General features: G+C 46.2%; 1 long non-coding RNA gene across 2 annotated transcripts in view; it reads right to left on the bottom strand.

Moving 5' to 3' along the window:
• LOC137231068 (uncharacterized) overlaps positions 1-20,730 on the bottom strand; it is a 377,188-nt gene that overhangs the window by 121,075 nt on the left and 235,383 nt on the right. For both annotated transcript variants that reach the window (XR_010946382.1, XR_010946383.1), the window contains exons 3-4: positions 19,168-19,340; positions 6,115-6,267 (exon numbers count right to left, since the gene is read on the bottom strand). This is a non-coding gene — a long non-coding RNA (uncharacterized lncRNA). The remainder of the gene's footprint in view (positions 1-6,114; positions 6,268-19,167; positions 19,341-20,730) is intronic.

Below are 20,730 nucleotides of genomic sequence, written 5' to 3'. Positions count from 1 at the left end.
CCACTGTTTAAAAAAAAAAAAAACGAAAACAACAAAAACCACTGTTAATGTAGAGAAAAATGAGTACATGTTGAATTCATACTTACTACAATCATTTTAAGTTTTTATTAAAAATTATTTTGTTAAATGCTGGAGAGGGTGTGGAGAACAGGGAACCCTCTTACACTGTTGATGGGAATGTAAATTGATACAGCCACTATGGAGAACAGTATGAAGCTTCCTTAAAAAACTAAAAATAGAATTACCATTTGACCCAGCAATCCCACTACTGGGCATATACCCTGAGAAAACCAAAATTCAAAAAGACACATGCACCCCAATGTTCACTGCAGCATTATTTACAATAGCCAGGACATGGAAGCAACCTAAATGTCCATCGACAGATGAATGGATAAAGAAGATGTGGTACATACATACAATGGAATATTACTCAGCCATAAAAAGGAATTAAATTGGATCATTTGTAGAGACGTGGATGGACCTAGAGACTGTCATACAGAGTGAAATATATCAGAAAGAGAAAAACAAATATCGTATATTAACGCATATATGTGGAATCTACAAAAATGGTACAGAAGAAACTGTTTGCAAAGCAGAAATAGAGACACAGATGTAGAGAACAAACATATGGACACCAAGTGGGGAGGGTGGGGGTCAGATGAATTGGGAGATTGGGATTGACATATATACACTAATATGTATAAAACATATAACTAATGAGAACCTGCTGTATAGCACAGGGAACTTTACTCAGTGCTTTTTGGTGACCTAAATGAGAAGGAAATCAAAAAAAGAGGGGATATATGTAAACATACAGCTGATTCACTTCACTGTACAGCAGAAACTAACACAACATTATAAAGCAACTATATACCAATTTAAAAAAATCTATACCCCAATTAAAAAAAATTATTTTGTTCAACAAAATAATTACATTCCTGCCATGTAATAAAACTGGCCAGTGGTGTACAGACAAACATTTTGGCCAACTCATTTTAGTGAATATTAACAATTCCTCATTAAAAAGACCCTCATATTATAACTACTATTTCTGTACAATTTCATAACATTCAGTGAAAATAGCCTTTAAAACTGAAGACAAAATAAAACCTATTTCAGGCAAACAAAAGCTGAAAGAATTTACTACCAGTATAACAGTCCTACAAGGAATGTTGAAAGAAGTTATTTGGGCAGAAGAAAAATTGTAACAGATGGAACTATAGATCTACACAAAGAAATAAAAAGTATTTTAAAATATTAATATTTCCTTTTTTCCTCATCTTTTAATTTCTCAAAAGATAAAGGAATGTTCAAAGCAAAAAAAACAGTAACATATTATGGAATTTTATAACATATGTATACGTAAAATGTACAATCCAAATAGCACAAAGGATGAACAGGAGAATGTAAGTGTTCTGTTGTAAGGATCTTACATTATATAAGAAATGATGGGATATTGTTTCAAAACAGTCTATGATAAGTTAAGGGCATATTATAAACCCTAGAACAACCACTAAAAAATAAAAATTAAATTAAATTAAATAAAACAAAAAATGTAACTAATTAGCCAGTAGTGGACATAAAATGGAATCATAGAAAATCCTTAATTAATCCAAAAAAGCCACAGAAAATGATGACATAAGATCAAAGAGCACATGAAACAAAAGGAAAACCAGTAGCAACATGGTAGACTTAAATCCAACCATATCAATAATCACATTAAATATAAATGGTCTAAACGCATCAAATAAAAGGCAGAAATTGTCAGACTGAATACATGCGCAAGACTCAACTATGTCTTGTCTACAAGAAACCTCTTTAAATATGAAGACACAGGTATGTATAAAAAAATATGTTAAGCAGGGCTTCCCTGGTGGCGCAGTGGTTGAGAGTCCGCCTGCCAATGCAGGGGACACGGGTTCGTGCCCCGGTCCGGGAAGATCCCACATGCCGCGGAGCAGCTGCGCCCGTGAGCCATGGCCACTGAGCCTGCACGTCCGGAGCCTGTGCTCCACAACGGGAGAGGCCACAACAGTGAGAGGCCCACGTACCACACACACACAAAAAAAGCAAACCATTAACAATAAGAAAGCTGGAGAGACTGTTAATTTCAGATAATGTAGACTCCAGAACATGTGATATCACCGGGAATAAAGAGGGACATTTCAAAATAAAGAGCTAAAGAATTACAAATTTTCAAATCCAGCCCAATTAAAGAGAACTGCCTTATGGGACTGCCACTATCAAGCAACACAACTGAATAGAGTTGAGCACCATTTAGGCTAGTTTGGACCAAATTTAAAGGACTTGAAAGTGGACTACATACTCCTTTCCTCTTCTAATTGCAACATACATATCTATGTTTGATCCTCTTTATCTAAGTCTGGGAGGACTGCCACTTACCTACCTCAAGTTCCTTTTTCTCCTCTTTTTTATTTCAATTACAACCTCAGTCCAAGTAGTAGTTTAATATCTTGAGTTCCATGTTGTCCTACATACCTTCTGTGTGTGCACCTGTGGAAGAACCTGCAAACTGTCCACCAATATCATTTGATCCTTCTTCCTTCAGTAACAGAATTCCTGGTTCTTACCTGGGAACACTGGTACCCAGCTGAAGGCTGGTTTCCCAGCCTTGCTTGGCTGTGTGGCCATGTGACTGAGGGCTGCCACTTCCTAGTTGTGCCTTAAAAGGAAAGGTGTGTGTGTGTCTGTGTCCTAAGTTTCTGTCCCCCTGTCTACTGGCTGAGAAGTACTTTTAATAAAAAGTCTGAGATTTTGAATTCTCATTTAAGCATTGCACTGAGTGGGTCTCTGTAATAGCAGCTTAGAATAAATCCCAACTAATATAGTACTTCTTTAATTTTCTTTGCCCAAGAAAATTTGGTAACTTTGCATGGTATCTCAAATTTCTTATGCAAGCCCTGTGTTATCCCGATTTAAAGCAAACAATTAGAACGTGCTATCACTTTTTAACTGGGGACAGGGACTTTGAAAAGAGTATCCAATCCCTACTTTAATGCTTGCTAACTTTGTTTATGGTAGAATCAACGTATTTCTTAAAAAACAGGGCAGTTGATTGATAGTCTTTAAGAAAGTAGAGCGGTTCTGTGGATAAATAGTAAATGCAGTTTTTCAGTAAGGGAAAACAATACACATATATAGATTCAAGGGTCAACCTGTGTGGCATGGGATATGCCCTCACCCTTCCAAACCTCTGCTGGTATCTAATCAGTGCAAGAAGAATAATAAGCATGCCTGCTCACTGTACTGCGTAGGATTTCCTAATCACCTAATCATTTGCCTGATCCTAAACCAGCTTTTTCTGGGCTGCAGGCTTTCTGGGCTCTCAGTTCAGCTGCTCCTATTTCCAGCACTTTCCATTTGTTCTCAGGATTTTCCTTTCAGTGGTCCTCATGGGGACACTGCTCCCCTCCAGTCTCTGGATGTTAGGATTAGAATGATTAATGTGAAGAATTGGGTTTCAGAATATTCCGCAAAGCTGGTTCGAGTTCCTGCTGTAGAGTTATTTGAATCCTTCCAAATAGCCAGTGGTGCGTCCTATCCAGCCTCTCAGCCCCTATGTAGGCCTGCCCCTATCTAACCTCTGAAAAATCTCTTCTCAAGATAAACACTGTCTCAGAATTAAAACCAAGATTCTCAGGAGGGACTGTTGCCTCCTGACTGTTGACTGTTGCCAACATGTTGCCGTACTTAACTTAAGCCATCCCTGGATGGAGAATAATAACCAGGGTTGTGTGGAGACCCATCACTTTGCATTCTATAAAGCTGCTTTATCAGGAACAAGCCCCAGGGTGGCGTTACTTAATAGGAGAGACGCAGAGAGAGAAAGTGAGTTCACGATAACCTGATGCTGCACCTGGCTTTCTACAAGCAGTTGCAAGACAAGTAAAAGTCTTCTAATCTCACCAAGCAGCCAGACTGATTCTGGTCATTCACTAATAGTTTCTGGTCACTAATGGAGGAGTGAGAAAGAAAGTGGGAAAATGAGTGCATCATTGGTATCTACACCCTTAATAGAGATCAAGGAGCTCTTCCAAAGCTGCTCACAGCCCTGCAAGCACACTGAGCCAGAGCGCCTGGTCCCTGGCCTGGAGCCAGGGTCAACATCCAAGACCACAAGGAAGATGAAGGACCTCAGATAGGAGACCACGTGTCTTAGATGTGTCTACAAAGCACTCAAAACTCCAAATAAGGAAAATCTGAGTTATCTACCCAGAGATTCTGTTCATGTTTATCACATAGCCTTCCATCCAAATATAGAGGTGACTCAAAGTTACCTACCAGCCCAAGAAGAAAAACTGGTAATGTGCCTGCAAAGGACATGAAATAACATTAAGTCAACTTGATTTGGGGTGTAGGTGCTTCTAACTCAACTCGGAATTGGCAGAGGTCAAGCATACCTATCTTGCCTAGATGGTCCCCTGAATCTCTCTTTATTCCTGTACCTGTTATTGAATGTGCTAATGGTCTGAAAAAGTGAAGGACTCACCAAAAAGTACATATCTTTGGTGCAGGTATCTTGTTGTTTTATAGAACAGGTTATTGAAGGTTGTATACAAATTGATTCAATAGTAAAATACATGGAAATGGGCAGGTTTGCTTAGAGGAATAACAATCTTATAAAAAAATAACCAACTCTCAATATATTGAGTTTTAATATTAATTTTTATAGCGTATCGTGCTTTCTTTAAACCTTCACAGCTATTTTCTGTTAGTGTGTGGTTCAGCCAAAGGCAAGCAAGGTGCTCTGCAGAGAGGCTTAGTTACAATTTCACAGCAACATTCTACCAGGCAACACTTTCCCTGAGCCCCATTTCCTTCTCCGTGGCCCAAGGTAACTTATGAGATTCCTTCATCAACTGCACAAATAGGTATTGACTATCTATTATAGGCTAGACATTGAACTATTATTAGTGATATTATACATGCTCATATAAGGATGGTCCTTCATCTCAAATGACCCAAGACATGTCATGGGGGTTGGGACGTGTGCTCTGGGGGTACCCACGAAGTGGCAATCACCCAGACTTAAAAGGGGAGGGGGGAGCTAATAGAATGTAGATGAGTTGGGCTTACCCTGGGAAAGAGAAGGATATTATTCCAGCAGGACCAACAGCTGAGGTGACCCTGAGGGGTCACCCTGAGGTGACCCGTGGTAGGTTTGAAGAACTCAAAGAAGTACGGCAGGAATTTAGTGCGGAAGTCAGGGAGCAGTAGGACATGAGGCCAGGTGTGCACAGAGGGGAACGATGCTGCAAAACCCATAAGGGATGTACGGCTGGGTTCCTTATGTGGATTTAGATCATCCTAGAGACTTCTTCATAGAGAATTGACAGATTTGTGTTTAGGAAAGATCATTTTGACCGAAGATTGAGGCATCCACAGTGGGTGGGACAAGAACCAGAAGGTTAGGAGGGCTGTTAGGGAGACATTGTAGTAATCATGAAAATAAGCAGTGTATGGGGCTAGGTGCAGACAGCCTGCATCTTTTGCTGCCCATGCCCCAACCCCAGTACTCCTACAGCTTAGGGCCCAGCCCAGTGAATGAACCCTGGCATCACACCCTTCCATGCTCCCACTCTCTAGACTTTGTTAGCGAAACAGCAATTTTGCTCAGTCATAAAAAGGTAAAGACAGTAATAACAACTGTGAAACTAAACTAGGTACGTTCTAAATCTCATGTGAAGTAGACACAATTTTTTCCTTGTAGAGAGGAAAGTTTGAGATAAATAGCAGAGAACTGGTAAATAATTCAGCCTATGACCTTGATGCTTATTGATTCCTGCAGCTGTTTATCTTTCTCTAGGCTACCCAGGGGGAAAAAGAAACCTCCAAAAAACAATTATCACTTAATTATAAAATTGCTTCGTTGGGGAAAGCCTTCTGGTTGGTTGCTGAGCACTCCAAGGGGGTAAGTTAATCTCTGTAAACCACCCAGCCTGACTGAAGCTGCTGCTTAAAATTCCCAACCTCCGTTTCATTACTTTCTGGTACGGATGAAAAACAAAAAAAGACGACGCACGTTGTCTTCTCATTTTCAGATGCTTAGGATGTTTAGCCAATCAGATGACTTAATGGCTGGCGATTTCTCACCTAGGGATTTGAACACCGACGGATTCCATCTGGGGGCACCAGATGTGGTCCACGGTGAGCTCGTGATCCATGCTGGTAGCAGTGGTGGTGGTCGGGATGGTGGTGGTTCTAGTTGCTGTGGTTGCTGTGCATATAGTAATACTTCAGATTGGGCTGAAAAAGGGAAAAGGGAAGGGACAAAAATTTTTGTTTACACAGAAATAATTTCTTCTTCAACCTCAGTTTGGATGAAAGGTAGGGCCCTAAAGCCAGCCCTGATTCTCCCCAGTCATTTCTCGGGGGGCAGAATTTCTCACCACTAGTTTCAACAGCCACCCTGAATAGGAGGTTTTGCCATGTCCGTGGGGAGGTTGAGAGGTTTGGCCAGCTGGGATATTGGAGTCAGGGCTGATAAACTCTTAGCCCAGCTTGCCCTATTCCTTTATATTTATTATCTTATCCCAGTGATAATTAAAATTTCTTGACTAGCAAACAAACAACCCTCTTAAAAATGGCCAAAGGACGTGAATAGAAGATACACAGATGGCCAAACATCACATGAAAACATCACTAATCAACATCACTAATAATTAAAAACATGCAAATCGAAACCACAGTGAGACATACACACCCAATGGGATGACTACAATAAAAGAAAGTCAAACCAAACAAAGAAACAAAAACATAAAATAGAAGTGTTGGCAAAGATGTGGAGGAATTGGAACTCTTGTGCCTTATATGTGGGAATGTAAAGTGGTGTAGTTACTATGAAAAACAGTGTGAAGGTTTCTCAAGAAATTGAAAATACAATCACCATATTTTCCATTCAGCAATTCTACTTCTGGACAAGAATTGAAGATGGGGTCTCAAACAGATATTCATACACCTGTGTTCAAAGCAGTGTTATTCACAATAGCCAAAAGAAGGAAGCAACCCAGGTGTCCACTGATGGAAGCATGGATAAATATATATAATGGAACATTATCCAGTGTTACAGAAGAAAGAAATTCTGGCACATATAACATGGACAAACCTTGGGGACATTATGCTAAGTGAAGAAAATCTGTCACAAAAAGATAAATATTGTATGATTCCGTTTATCAGAGATCCCCAGAGCCATCAAATTCATAGAGACAGAAAGTAGAATGGTGGTTGCCGGGGGCTGGGGGGAGGGGTAATGGGGGAATTTTTGTTTAATGGGCAGAGTTTCTATTTTGTAAGATGAAAGGACGTCTGGGGATGGGTTACACAACAATGTGAATGCACTTAACACTCAACTGTACACTTAAAAACGGTTAAGATGTTATTCTATGTCACGTGTATTTTACCACAATTAAAACTTTTTATAGAATGCATGGCTAGCTTCTGGAAATGAGTCATGGTCAGCAGAACAGACACAACTGTGGAGCCCTATCTTGGCTCCACTTCCAAGTGTTGAGTTCCAGGAAGAACTCAAACGAAACTCCTAACTGCTCTCACTGTCTCCCTGTTTCTAAAACGTGATGGGCAATAGTACCTATTTCTTCTTTCATTGAGGCGTGGGGATTGGGAGAGGGTATTAAGAGCAAGAAAGATGTCCAAGGCATCGTAGAGACCAGCCTCCTGCCTCTACCTGAACCGTGATGGAATAGAGCAGTTCACACATCACTGCTGGCAAAGGTGCCCGAGTACCTGTTTCTGTGGAAACCATCCCGTCCCTTTCTGTGGCACTTGGCACACACATAACCACACAGCATCATGTATAACCACCCAGCATCCTGGGGAGGGCTGCCGCTCTCCTGCCTGGTAACTGTGGGACGGAGATCTGTGGGGCGGGGGGGGGGGACTTGAGTCCACACCCTGTGACCTCGAGCCCAGAGCATGTGCTGTGCTCTCCACCTCCCACCTTCCCTTGTGATCGTTCCCCACGTGTGGAATGCCATGAGGGCTTTCTACTACCCTTCTTTCACTCCTGCCCCTTCCCCAGGCCTCCCCTTCTCTGAGCCTCTGACAGAATCATTCCAGCACCCACTCTGACACCTCCTTCCTCCTGTCCCTTAAACCCCACGCCCGCCCCTCACAAACTCACTGGCTTCCTTGCAGCTCTTCAGATCCAGGTGGCACATCCCACATCTGGGGCCAGGCCCTGACGCTTCCACTCCTGGGATGTCTGGGTGACTTATCTACCCCCCACATACACACACCTGAAATTCTAGTCCATCCCTCCCACCTTCTCTGCAGACAGGGACCCTTGTTTACCCTACTTGTCACCATCTGGTGTGCTTTTTGTCGGTCTCTGCCCAGGAGAAGGTAAGCTCCATGAGGTAGAGGATTTGTCTTTCTCATCATTGGGCCTAAGGGTCTGGCGCACAGTAGGGGATCAAAAATATTTCTGAATGAGTGAATGAACTCCTACAATGTACACAGAGTCCAATATGGAGCTGTGTGTAACTTTGCGTGGTTGATGACATACTCGGAGAAACAACAGCTCTGTGAAGTGTTCATAGTCGTTATGCAGAAAAAAAGTGTAGCTCTACCCATCTAATCTGGCAAAAACTCAGCTACATCAAGTCAAACACATTTTTTTCCCTTTACGACTTCTGAGGTTACGTCGATGTGCACCGCAGAGCTCCAGTGGGTGGTGTCACACGCATCGTTCTCCGAGCAGTTTCCCACCTAGTCAGCTCCGGAGGGGTAGGTGCACACACTCTTGGAAATGCTGTGCCGTGTTACTGAGTTCTGCTTCTTCTCCCTGTTCCTTCTTCCTTTCTGGGCTCAAGTTCTCGACTTCTTTATGATTCAGAACGGGGGTCTGACTCTAAAGGTCGTTCTCACGGTAGGACTTTATCCTCACAGAGCCACTCTTGGTTTGTTTTATTCCCGTTCACTTGAAGGTCTCTGTACCATAGGAGCACTGGATATGTCCCCATCAACACACTCATTCTACCTGATGATCTGGAAAATGGCTAAAAAGTGGAGGGAAGGTGGGCCTGAGCTTCATAAAAATGAAAACCTGCAAACTCAGCGTAGCCCCCTGCCCTGTGTGCCACCTACAGCGTGAAGCAGGAGTTGGTAGGAAAAGTGACCCAGAGCCACGTGCGGGTCAGATTAGGATTTCTGTTCCACCCTCTGATTAGCAGGGAGACCACTGGAGATGCTGGCAGATCCACGCCTGGGGACTGGGCTATGGACCCACAGAGGCACGACAGCCGCATGCTCACACCTCAGAGCCAGAGCAGACATCCACGCTCCCTGCCCCAGGAGGACGTGGGGCCTGACTTGGCCCCCATCCCCGCCAGCCCCTCACAGTGGTCAGCGGCAAGCCTACTAGATGGCAGTCTCATGTCAGCGGTGACCAAAGAGGCAGCAGCTGAGAGAGACGGACTGTGCTCCATCACCAGAAGCTGAGCGCTCGCTCTGCATCTAGCGCCATCAAAAGCGTTTTCATGCCTTATTCATTTGGTCTGTGTGATAACTGTGAAGTACATCCTGCATCTCTACCTTACAATCTGAGTACTGAGACTCAGAGAGCTCAAGGTCACACGGCCAGCACTCCTGGCTGGAGGGCAGTGCCCACAACAGCACGGCAGTGTCCGAGGGAGAGTGTGAAGTGGGGGAAGCAGGGGGGCAAGCAGGGGGGCAAGCAGTGGGGGAGGGGTGAAGACAAGAAAGCAGGGATTGACCAGTTATATGAGAGCACGGAACCCATCTCCAGAGGACGAGAGACCACTAGGAACAATCTGAGAGATCACACTGTTCCCTGGTGAGGAAATCCCTCCTTTTGAGGAAGGAGGCAGGAAGAGAGAAGGGGGGGACAGAGTGTGTGAAGACTCTTCACGTTTCTAACTCCTTCAGCGACCCACTGACTTGTCCTTGGTGTCACACACAACCCACAGTCTCAGCATCCAGCTGCGGGGCCTGAGGAGGCAGAGGCAAGCTCTCTGGAATCAGGCTGATATGTAGGAAGAGTGGCACCTAAACGAGCAGCCATGATTTATCGGGTTCTCACAGTTGGGGCTACGGGGAACATGCAAGATGGTCTCTACCCTCAAGTGACCTACCACAGGCTTGGAGGAATGGAGGGAGAGGTCTTGAGTGGATAGCTAACAATGTAGGACAATGTATAGGAAAGGCCAGAAGTGGTCAATATTCTAGGGCTTCAGAAACGCACGGCCAAGAATTGAAGGAAGTAGTCGGGTTGGAGGTGACACCGCTATATTTGGGGGGGGGGCTCACGCAGAGAAAGCATGGGAGGGGGATTCGGCAGCGAGCAGCCCCACCAGGCCAGGCTGAGAGCTTTCAAGGAGACAAGATGGGAAAGATGAGGTGAGGCCGATCTGCGGTGGCTTTTAATGCTGGTCTAAGATACTTGGACTGTAACCTCTAGGCACCAAAGACTTACTAACAGGAGAGTAACAGATGATACAGTATATTTTGTGAGCTCAAAATGACTGCAGGGTGCAGACAGGATGGGCCCAGGGGGAAGAGCTGGGAAGCAAACGGGGAAGTGGTTGGGGGGAACCCAGTGAATATAGAGTCTTCTCATCTGCCCTGGATCCATCTCCCCTTCTCCTGGGAGCTGTGCCCGCATCTCCCTTTGGGAACCATTGCTCATCAGTTTCAAGCTCGGTGCTTTGGGCAGGGCTTATCCCACCCCCACTCCATTTCCAGGGACAGATATGTGACCCGGGCCTCACCAAGCAGAAGGGTCCCCTCCCCTGGCCACACAGTGTGGTTCAAAAATAAGCCAAGTCTCAAGTTGGTCCAGGGAGAATCAGCCCTTGTCCTCTTTCAGGAACCACTGGAAATGGAGCCTGCTTTTTGTACTGGGTTTGCAAACTGAACGCTAAAGCCCAGAGAGGCTGGAGGCTATTTTGCCAACACTGTGGAGAAGGGAGTGAAACTGAACCAGAGGAAAGAAGAGCTGTGAGATGGGAGAGATTTCAGAGGTGGCTGAGCCCCGGATTCAGCCATGTCTGGCACATGCTCCGGAGAAAAAGAAAACCAGAGTGAAGAGACTAGAGACTGCCAGAAGGGAAGGGAAGGAGGTGGGGGAGGTGAATTTGGATGTTTTTCTCATCTTATCCTTTTGCAAAGCTCTCTTTCTAGCCTGGCTGGTCTACACTGAAGGCAGCAGAGAAGTGAGCGATGTGGGCGTCCAGGGGAAGAGCCCCCCAGGGACAGGAGAAGCGGGCAGCCCTTGTCCAGGGTGAGCTGGCACATGTGAGGAGCGGCCAGGGGGGCCAGTGTGGCTGGAGCCAAGTGAGTGGGCGGGGGAGTGATGGGCCGGGGTCAGGCCGTGTAAAGCTTTGTTGTCCCTTGATGAAGGGAACCTGGCCTCTGCTCTCAGAATGAATGGCAGCCATTAGAGCCCCGAGTCAAGGAATGGCAAGAGGCAACTGACACTTAAAAGGGTCGCTCTGGTCACCTGTGTCTGAGGAGAGGGCAGGGGCGGGAGGCAAACAGCAGAGCTGGACAGCAGCACCCCATCTGCTCAGCCAGTGGGATCTGAGATTCTGTCTCCAGACTCGGCACCACGCAAGCAGGAAAAAGTACTGGAGGAGGACAGGGGCTACAGAAGTGATGGAGGGTATGCTGAGCAGGGCGGTCACAGAGGAGCGGCCACCAGAGGAGCAGGCGGGCAGGAGAAAGGGCTGGGGGCTCAGGTCCGGCCCCGGGGGGAGGGGCGCACAAGGAGCAGCAGTGGTCACGTCTCCAGGGCAGGAAGGGCACGAAGCTGCAGCGGCAGGTGGGGCCAGGACCTGAGCGATGGGGGCGGCCGCGCCAGCCACGCACTCAGCTAAGGCCAGCAGCTGCCGTGTCCTCCAGCTGTTCCTGAGCTGCTGGGGCGAGGCTCCAGGGGGTGGGCGCAAGTCTGCACAGGGATTGTACAAGAATTCTAGAAAACTGCCCTGCTCCCCACCTGCCTTGCCCTTGTGGTCCAGGGGGGGCCGTGCACGTCCACTCAATAGTCACCACCCAGTGACTGTCTCTCCCAAGACCTGAAGGCGGACACTTCCTCCCTCCACCATCATCCTCCCAACTCTTTTCTTTTCTTTCTTCTCCCCAGGAAGTACCGAAAATCAGCCCAAGCTCAAATGTCCATCTGAAGGGACCTTGGCTGTCTTAGGGGGTTGGGAGGGCAGAGCTGTAAATTCCAGCCGTAAATATGAAATCACAGTTGGTTCTGTAGCTACAGGCACCTCCACCAGGGTCAGGAGGCTTCCCCTATATAGAGAAAAAGTCAGAAATTGATCTTGCTTTTAGCATTTACCAGGCATTCTCCAAGGAGGCCACTTCATCCTCCACAAGTTTTGTGTCTGCAAAAGATAGCATCTGGCCCGGTCTCGCCCCTCCCATCCCGCCACTGCTTGCCTGCTGCTCCCAGGGCGTCCTCTGTCTCTGGCTCCAGCTTTGAATTTGCACATCGCCTTCCCAGCTTCCTTGCTCACATCTGGACCCATCTTGTCTCAGGGTCTGGCATGCAGTGGGTGCCCAATAAGTGTCGAACGCTGGTGAATGAGTGAGTCATTGCTCCCGACGGCCAGTGCCGTGTGCTTCTTCACCACCTCACGTCTGCTTCCTGTCTTTCTCAGAAGAAGGCAAACCATAGCCCAGGAAGGCATGTGAAAGACATTCTAGTCTCACAAACCCCTCACAGCTCCCGGCGGGGAGGAAGCTAGACTGTGGTCTCTCCTCTCCGCGTCCCTCGGCAAGTAGAGATCTGGGTCTGCCAAAGGCTCTGTGCTGACTGCTTCGGTGCTGCCGAAGTACGCGACAGCCCCTGCGTCCCGGAAAGCAGGGCGGAACAAAGGCTGCCGGTCTGGCCGGGAGGGGCCGGGCGTCCAGCCGCTGTCCTGCCGATGACTTCCCCTCTGGGACCGCGGACACTCACTCATATTTTGAAATCTCAGTTTTCTCATCTGTAAACGATGGATTATGTGCAACCCCTGCTGAGGCAGGATTTTAGGATCGGAAGTGAAGGAGCAGCTGTCACGGAGCAGATGACCGGCAGGATGCTTAGCATCTGAGGAGAGTGTCCTGGCGTCGGGGACACCTGGCTCCAGTCCTGGCCCCGCCGCCACTAACTGCGACATTGGATGTATCACTTAACCTTTCTGACCTTCAGATTTTCCTGTGTAAAATGGGAATAGCAATAGCACCACACCCACAGGGCTGTGAATGGGATTAAATTAGTTAACGTACATTAATTAGACAAGGCATCGAAGTACCGTAGAACCTCAATACATTAACATGCCTAGTGGGAAGTGGGAATGCCCTGGCGGTCCAGTGGTTAGGACTCCAGGCTCTCACTGCTGAGGGACCGGGTTCAGTCCCTGGTTTGGGAACTAAGATCCCACAAGCCGCGTGGTGCAGGCAAAAAATTTAAAAATTAAAAAAAAATAACATGCCTAGTGACCACATCAATAGTCTAGAGCAGGGCTATGTATGCAGTAGAACCTTCTGAATGATCAGAGCTGCCCTGTATCTGGGCTAAAACAGTACCCGCCAGCCACATGGGGCTACCGAGCAGTCTCTGTAGCTAATGTGACTGAGAAACTGAATGTTTAATTTTACTTAATGTTAATTATTTTAAATCTAAACAGCCATTTTATTTAAATGTGATGTAGCTAGCAGCCCGTGCATCAGACAGAGCAGGTCTAGACCTTAAGAACTACCAGCATTTCTGAAGGAGCGGCAAGGCATAGCACATCCAGACAATGGAATATTATTAACACGAAAAAGAAATGAGCGATCAAGCCACGAGGAGACATGGGGGAGCCGTAAGTGCATGTTGCTACTGAGGGAAAGAAGCCTGCATACTGTATGATTCCAGCTGCATGACTTTCTGAAAAAGGCAAAACTACGGGGACAATAAAAAATCAGTGGTTGTCAGGGTCTGGGGGGGAAGGCTGAACAGGCAGAGTCCAGTGGGTTTCTAGGGCAGTGGAACTACTTTGCACGATGCTATGATGAGGATGCCTGTCATTATACGTTCGTCAAAACCCACAGAATGAGGGACACCAGAGTGAATCCTCGTGCGCAAACTGTGAATTTGGGGTGACGATGACGTGCCAGTGTAGGTCCATCAGCTGTAACAATGCACCTCTGTAGTGGGGGAAGTGGATAGTAGGGGAGGCTTGGGTGTGGGGAGACGGGCATATGGGAAAACTCTGTATTTTCTGCTCAGTTTTGCCGTCAACCTAAAACTGCTCTAAAAAGGAAAGCCACTAAAAAAAAATAAAAGAAGAGGGATGAGGAAATGCATGGAAGAGGTAGGATCTGAAGCGAGTTCTCAGGAATGGGTAGGGCATGGACAGCAGTGATTGGCAGTGCTCAGGGGCTGGGAGTGGGGCAGGGGGTCAGAGAAGAGGGTTTTTAAGGGAGGAAATCGAGAGACAGGCAGCAAAGCACCTGGGGAAGACAGAAGTCCAGGTTAAAGAGCCTAAAATGTATTCAGCAACCAACTGAGTCCCTGCAGATGTTCACACAGGGCTATGAGATACCAAAAAGCGTTTGAGAAATAGTAATATCCCAAAGGAACATGCTATTTGGGACTTTAGGTTTCTTGAGGGTCAGGCCCATGTCTTTAAGTTAAATCTTGTGAGGCTCCTGCTATCACACCAGGAGCTCAGAAGTGCTTAAAACAATTTAATTCAAATAGATAGCTTAGCTCAGGATCACGCTGCTCTATAGGAATCTTCCATTACCAATGTGGTAGCTCCCATATTGCCTGGAAAATTACAGGCTTTTAGGGACTCCTGCTTGATGGATTTGTCTAAATGTGTCTAAAAGGAGATGCACAATGTAGCCCCATCAGCACTGGGGACTCAGCATTCAGGATGCTTAAGTGTCAAGAAAAGACTTCCATTTGTGATCTCCCACAGCGCACTACCTTCAAAGGTCCCCAGATTTATTATTGCATCAACAGATCGGAGAGGGGAGTTTGTATGAGATCAAACAAACACGAGTACTATGGGAGGGCTGGCAGGTGACAGTGTATAAATTGCCGGATGGAAAATGTCAAAAGTTGACATCAAGCGGTGAGGGATTGGGGAGCACACAGAACTGAGAACAAATGACCGTGCCTTTCTGGGAGCCAATTCTTTATACAGTCCGGCTAATGCAGCGCAAGAAACTTGGGGCTCAGAAACCCACTGAGACCCAGTGAAATCCATTGACTCACAATATATCCTTTATTAAAAAATTATAAAAAGCATCTCTTAGTTTCTACACCTCTTCTCATTTCTGGTAGCTTTTCCTCTCTTTCACACACACACACACACACACACACACACACACACACACACACTCCTATATGCTTTCTTTTTCTCTACCCTGCATATATCCCCTTTTTTGCTCCTTTTACATTTCATTCTTTACATCTCTTTGGCAATCTTTCAAGGGTACTGTCTCGATAGTTAGGACATCTTCCAAGGTAGCAAATTATGTACGCTTTGTCATTGCCAGAGCCTTGCAGACTCAGACTCAATACAAGAAAGAGAGTTGCCATGTCTCCTTAACCCCTGTTCTCATGAGCGGGGCCTTAGTCCTGAATCAGTTGTTGTGTGTTTCAATAAGAGAGTAACAAGCAGTTCTGGAACATTCAGCTTGGGGTCTGAAAGAAAGTATGTTCTTTATATATATCAGCTCACACCCTCACCTCGCCGTCTCCTGGGAGCAGGCCCTTCCCAACGACCAGGACCGAAAATAACCACCTACCCTGGCTCTGTTTTAATTTCACAGCACGTTTCACTTTTTGACATCAGAATAAATAATTATTTCTTTGTAGATAGCCTATATGCTCTGTTAAGATGCAAGTCCCATCACATTTGGAATCCTCAGCAGCGCCATGAGGTAGGAACTATTAAGAACTACATTTTCCAGGGACTTCCCTGGCGGTCCAGTGGTTAGGACTCTGAGCTTCCACTGCAGGGGGCGTGGGTTCGATCCCTGAACTAAGATCCCTCAAGGCGAGCCGCGTGGCCAAAAGAAAAAAAGAACTGCGTTTTCCAGATGGAGACACTGTTAAGGTTATGGGGCCAGGGGCTTCACCAAGGTGGTGCGACCATGAATTACAGAGCACAAACTGCAACCCAGGTCTGCCTTTGACTCCAGAGCCAGCGCTCCCAACCAGAGCCTCCAGGCAGCGGGCAATGGATTCTAGGTTATACATTTATATCCAACGGGAGTCAGGCTTGAATGTGGCTTCAGTGTCAAAACTAAAAGGGCTTGAAAACCTCCTTGCTCCCAACCTACCTTCCTTACTCTCTTCTCTCCTAGGGAGGCATGCTAAAGAATGAACTAATTCTAAACTCCTGTAAAAACAGACTACCAGAATTTCTCAGAATCCAAGTTCTTCGAGGACAGAAACTACGTTAGCCCAGTTTAGGCAGACAGAACAGGCAGCTCTCTGTACAGTGGCTCATATAGCATGGAGCCTAATCAACAATCTGTTTATTTTTATTCCCATGTTTCTAGGAGGTTCCCAGCTTCTCCAAAAATAGTAGCTGGTATGCTAGCAGCATCCAAGGAACGTCACTTGATTTCTCAAAATCAGACTTGATCTGCTGTGAGCTCCCAGCTACCAGGCTCAGTAATCTGGGGCCTCCTCTCTTTTTCCCTCCATGGACTCTTACGATGGTCCCGGTCTTGACTTTTCCTATTGCTACGGCCACCTACGAAGGTCACCGCCCAGCACCAGCCTTTGTCCTTGTCATCTGCCATCCATCTCTTGGGCTTTGAAGATGTGCCTCCACTACAGTCTGCCTTGTAGAATCCAGGCCTCACACCTGGGACATGTCAAGGAACGGGTCTCTCCTCCCACCTGTCTCTGGAGGGTTCCAACTCTAGCTCTGAGCTCACAACTTCCACCTCTGCAGTGCTCATGAACCATCCAGGCCTTCCTCTTTGGGGACAAGCCCACACCATCCTCCCCAACAAAACTCTGCAAACATCATCGTTCCTGTCTCTTCCTGGAGTTAGGGGGGAAAGGAAATACTAAGTCCAGTTACTTTTAAAAAATCAATTCCACCCATTACCGATAGTCGGTGATTAGATGCATGTGCTATTACAAAATTTTCATCAATCCGTTCACAGTCTGACCCTTTGGACTGTCAAGTTGGCACTACATTTGGCTCACAAATAAATCTGCCGTAGCCAAGGAAGACGAAAACTTTCTTCTTCCCTCGGATAACATGAGGCACAGGATTTCCCAAGAGAAAGCAGAGCCCAAGGGGGAAAGGGTCCCGGGCAGGGCTGCTGAGCTGGGCTCCATCCGGCACTGGCTAATCCAGGGGCACCACTGACACTCCTCACAAGTTATTAACAGCCAAACAGACTCCAAACCTTCTGCTCCTAACACATTTCTGACACCTTTCCTAATCCACAGTTGTGTTAAAAGGCATTTGCAGCTGTGAAGAAAGGTGGGTGGGCAGGCTAAATAAATTAATAAATAAAGAGTTTACGTAAATTGCTCAGCTCAGCTCAGCACAGCTTGAATCCTTACCATGACCGGTCTTGGAATAAAGCATCCTAAGGAGGTTTCTTTTTCTTTCCTGCCCTCAGGCAGAACAAACTGCTAAGTCAGTCAGTTAGTAGATCCAGTGATAGAGCACCTACTGTATGCAAAGGATCATCTTGGTATTGGTGAAGAGATAAGTAATTAACTGGGAAGACAGAGACCACTTGGGATGCCCCGAACCCAATAGCAACGATTCTTAAACCTTGTGAACAAGTAAAAGGCACCATGAATAATAAACAGTGAGCATGTGTCAGAGGGGGACTTCAAATCCAGCAAAGGCAGAAGACACTCCCTTTGCTTTAATCCTGACATCTACTGTGTTTTCCAGCCTCACTCCCTCTGGTTTTCAAGTGTTCAAGTGGTGGAAGAGATTGAACATTGACAGCTCAGTCACTCAATACCATACTTCACAGAGGAATAATAAAAACTAACTGATCCCTCCCAAAATGGCTTACTAGTTTCTTAAGATCTGGATGAGAGTGTTTCTGATCAATTTTAAGGTTTGAATATGATCTAAGTTGGGGTGTCCAAAAGGAGAAGGTAAATGATTGGGCTGAACCATCAATGACTAATGGGTACAGCCAGCCAAGTATCTGACAAACATTTATTGAGTATTTCTTCCATCTGTTCTACGTCAGGCATTGTGCTAGCCACTGAGGGTAAAGTGATGACTGAGATATATTCCCGGCCCTTGAGACACTCACAGGCTAGTGAAGGAGACAGAGAAATTAGCAAGTAACTTTCTGACTTAGGATGTCACCATGGCCTGCTTGGGTTACTGCAGAAGGCAAACAGAGTAGACAAAGGAGGAGAGCATTAAGGAAGAGTTCTAGAAAGAAGAGACCTCTGAGCTGAGTCTTCAAAAACAAGAAGAAATTAACCAGCTAGAGAAAAATGGGAAGGATATTCCAGGCAAAGTGTACAGCAGTTACAAAAGTTTATAAAGAAACGAAGAAGCCAAGAGCATTTGGAGAATTTCCACTGGTTCCGTGTGACTGAAATATAAGCTCGGTATACGAGTGGCAAACAATAATTCTAACTCATATTCAGAAAATCCTGTGAGTCATGCCAAGTAATTTAAATTTTATCCTGAGGTTTGAGAAGGAGCCTTTGCAGCACTGAAAGAGGAGAGGGATGGGCAGATTTACACTATGGAAATATCAGTCTCACATAAATATAGAGGAGACACTGGTGAAATAGAAAAGGTGGAGACTGGAGTTGGGGAACCCTGTTTAGGGACTGTTCAAAAATTTCAGGTAAGAACAGGTAAGGCCCTAAATTGAAAAACAGCCATAAATATCAATGATGAACATTTAGAAGTGTTTGATTCTTACGCGTGGTTTCTTCAGTGATAGTGAACCACACAGCACACCACCAGTGGTGCTAATTTCACCATAATAAAAGTATTATTACACGTACTAAAATAGTAAACTCATCTGGAAACCTAACCAATGGACACGGTATTTTTTTCTTAGGTTCCCAATATCAACAGGAAAGGATGTTGCTTTGATTTCTCCTACAAAGTCTCCTACTTCTACTTTAAATAGGAGCTGGTAGAGAAAGACACTTACTTTCCAGTGAATTTGAGCCTGGTGGGTTTCTTCGTACTGAGATGTGAACTGGCTTCACATATTGTTCCTTCTCTGTGCTTCCTCTTCTGCTCTCTCCTCTCCCCCCTGCAGACCAAGATTTCACTTGAGCTGAAGGATGGATGGACTCTCCCATCTTGGAATCTCTGGTGTGGCTGAAGTTAAGAAGAGAGGAGAGGGACAGGAGGTCTTCCAGATGTTCATAGAGTCACATCCAAGGTCATTGGACCGTGGAAGGGCATTCCGATCAGGTCTCTGCATGTTTTCCCTGAACAGAGACTGTCCTCAGTCAGGGGACTTGGCATGGACTCCACTCCCGTGGAAGCTGGTGGAACACAGAGACCAGACCTTGCAATCAGACAGATCTGGTGTCTAGTTCCAGCCTGGCTTCTTGTCTCAAATAAGGGAGAAAGGCCTGTGTGTAGTGAGAATTACAGGAGAGAATGAGGGAGAAGTGCCCAGCACAGACTCAGGGTTTCTCAACCAGGGCTGATTCTACCCCCTGAGGACATTTGGTGATATCTGGAAACATTCTGGGTTGTCACAACTGGGTGGGGGGAAGCAGATACAACTGGCATCTGGTAGGTAGGGACCAGAGATGCCGCTAACATCCTACAATGCACAGGACAGCTCCCGCAACCAAGAATTATCCTGCCCCAAATGCCAAGGTTGCCGAGGTTGAGAAACTCTTGTCTCTCAATACGTGTTCCTCGTAGCTCCTCTCCCCCATTCTCCTATGATCCCCGCCCGCCGACATACACATGAAAAGCAATACCTCCAAGCAGAGATATCCACCCCACTGGACGGCCTCTGGCTGCCAACTGGAGAGATCAAGCCCCAATCCTCCTCCCAGCCGCCTTCCCCATCACGATTGAAATGACTGGTTTGTGAGGAGTTGGCGCATCCTGACTCCAGGCTGTTTACTTTCCTCCTTATGATGTTTCTGAGTGAATTTTCTTTTCCACGAAATAAAGCAGGACGCCGGCCATCTTGCTGGGCCCGCCCCGTCTCCAACTGCACCTTTTTGTCCTGCCTCAGACAACAATCCCCATCATCTCCTCCCCCTTCCTTACCTGCCTCAGCCCCGCAAGCCCAAGGATGACTGTTTACTGACCCCACAGCAGGGGTGTCTCCCCACAAGCATTTCCAGGGATCTTTAAGGGAGGTTTTCTCACCTTTACAAACCAGCCTCTATAACGGGCTGCTCTGATTAAGTGACCGCCTGGAGGGGTGGGATAGGGAGGGAGGGAGGGAGGAAGATGCAAGAGGGAGGAGATATGGGAACATATGTATATGTATAACTGATTCACTTTGTTATAAAGCAGAAACTAACACACCATTGTAAAGCAATTATACCCCAATAAAGATGTTAAAAAAAAAAAAAAAAGAGTCGCCGGCTTCACAGGTTGGGTTGAAACCCTCCCTGTCTCTTGTCCCTCTCTGTGTGCACAGTGGGTAGCAGAAGGCTCTGCACCATTCTGAGCAGGCATCCTCCAACTGACGCTCCCTTCCAGACCAAATAAATGCAAACCTGTGAGAGAGAAG

Source organism: Pseudorca crassidens, chromosome 9, assembly GCF_039906515.1.
Source record: "Pseudorca crassidens isolate mPseCra1 chromosome 9, mPseCra1.hap1, whole genome shotgun sequence".
Lineage (NCBI taxonomy): Eukaryota > Metazoa > Chordata > Mammalia > Artiodactyla > Delphinidae > Pseudorca > Pseudorca crassidens.
Note: the sequence above shows the minus strand (reverse complement) of the source record. Positions and strands in the feature narration are given on the sequence as shown.